Source organism: Phaeoacremonium minimum, assembly GCF_000392275.1.
Source record: "Phaeoacremonium minimum UCRPA7 unplaced genomic scaffold PA7_03_scaffold_293, whole genome shotgun sequence".
NCBI classification, from domain to species: Eukaryota; Fungi; Ascomycota; class Sordariomycetes; order Togniniales; family Togniniaceae; genus Phaeoacremonium; species Phaeoacremonium minimum.
The window spans coordinates 242,097-244,118 of NW_006921198.1; positions in this window are offsets into that span (position 1 = coordinate 242,097).

Sequence of the window (2,022 nt, forward strand, 5' to 3'; positions counted from 1 at the left end):
GATGTCGGTAATGTTTGGAAAGTTGTCAAGGGTATCTTTAGTTATTTTGGGAGGCTCGTCAAATGCCGAGCTCGTAGTTCTTCCTTATCGCTGTACTGTGTTCACATCTTCGCGACAGACAGCAGCAGTTCGTCCATTCGATGGTTTCGTGTGAACCTATAGTTTTGCGCCGTATCCTACTCCAGTATAAGCTTTCTTACAGCTTTGTTGGACTCACCTTCCACAATGAAGTAAGCCGTATCGACTTGATCAGCTTGTTGAGCTTCAAACTCGACTTTGGTACAGCTACAGTCACGCAGTCTGAATTTGCGGCTTGGCCAAATTGGAAGTCGTACCAACGCCCATAGACTCTACGCAAATGATTGCTACTGGAGATTTTGGTAAAGCACGGCCCATACTGGAGGAGCTCTTCTCACAATCGGACCCCTGCAGTGACTGGACCCTGCTACTTCCAAGCAGCTACAGACTCGCATCTAGCGTAACAGAGTACCTTGCAGATTACTAGAAACAGCCTGCTACAGTACCATACATGGATCTCCATGCACCGTTTGCTGCTACTAGGGTACCTTACCCCATGGGGCTGGGCCAACGAGACCGTTACTCTGGTGCACGCACCCCTCCCCGTCCTAGTCAAGAGACAACCTCCTGGACACTTTGCAGGGTAATCAATAGATCATCCGGTTCCTACGGTTCATGGCATGCACAAAATATGGCGCATTTGTCCGTCATCTCGACACCGATCGGTTCTCAAAGACAGCTCAAAGCTGAACTACGACCCGGGCCGACTTGAGCGCAAACATCGGCACGGAAGAACACCAAAGACATGACGAGTAAGGCATCCCGTCTCCATAGAACACACCGAATGCCGATGCAGACAAGTTGCTCCTCAGCTAGCCTTTCGCAATCCAGTACAGTCAGCAGCCTCAAAAAGGGTGCACATAGATCACGCCTCGTATGACGCCCAGAAACCTGGATCTCACTCCGTCGGCCGAGGCGTCTGGGAGTTGACCTTGCATGAAGATCGCCTGGCAGCCACCCCTGTCAGATGCACGGTCAAGAGCTAGAACACTGTTTTTTGCAGCGATAATCGTCTAAGCTTCCCACGTGGTGTTCGGGTATCTGCAGGGTGCGACCAACAGTTGAACAGGGGGTCCCTGTAGATCGTCCAACGTGGACACCCCAGACTACGCACACACCGTCGCAGCAGGATGGTGTGATTGTTCCTCCAGCTCCAGCATTACTCTTCAGGTCGTCTGGAACAAAATCACGTACATATAACTAGCCACATCGATCTATAATAAGCCTCACCACATCGTCTGTACCGCTCTTCAGCGGGGTTACCCTTGACACACTTGTTACTATGTATGTACACCAGAATCCCTGCAGTTCCGATCCTACTACATGTCCGCAAAGCAAATCAGTCGTGCCGCCCCAACGATTTTCGCTTTCCGGGTCCGAATGCTGACCTTGCATGAGACCTGTGCCCTGCCAAGATACATTGCCTGAGAAGAGCCAGGGGGCCAGCCCTTCGCCTCTCTGTCACATCCTGTCTTGATTTGTATCAGTCACTCTTCTCTGACTCTCGCTCTCAGTGTCCCTCCAACCTTCACCCTCTCTCTCCTCCCTACCTCGCACAAACTTCCTCCTTAGTTATATCTCAGACGCCGCAGGGCCACCTAGTCGCCGATCGATCTCAACCGGGAAGCGGCGCATCCCTGCCGGAGCATCAGCCAGCCCCCTTCTCAATACGGGCTTACCTAAGACGACATTCTACCGGACCGAGTACGCAGTTGATCAGTCAAGAAACCGGGCAAAAGAGGTTCTTTGTGGCGAGGCCGAAGCGCAGTTGACGACAAGCACGCAATGGCTCTGATTCATGACGCAGTGTACATTGCCTCTGCGGCGCGCACTCCCCATGGAAGTTATCGAGGGTAAGCAAGCAGTCTAGCTCTGCATCCACCCTTGCCTCGTCAATTGAGACAGAACCCGTTTGCTGAGTCTAGACGTCTGTCTGTGCAGGTC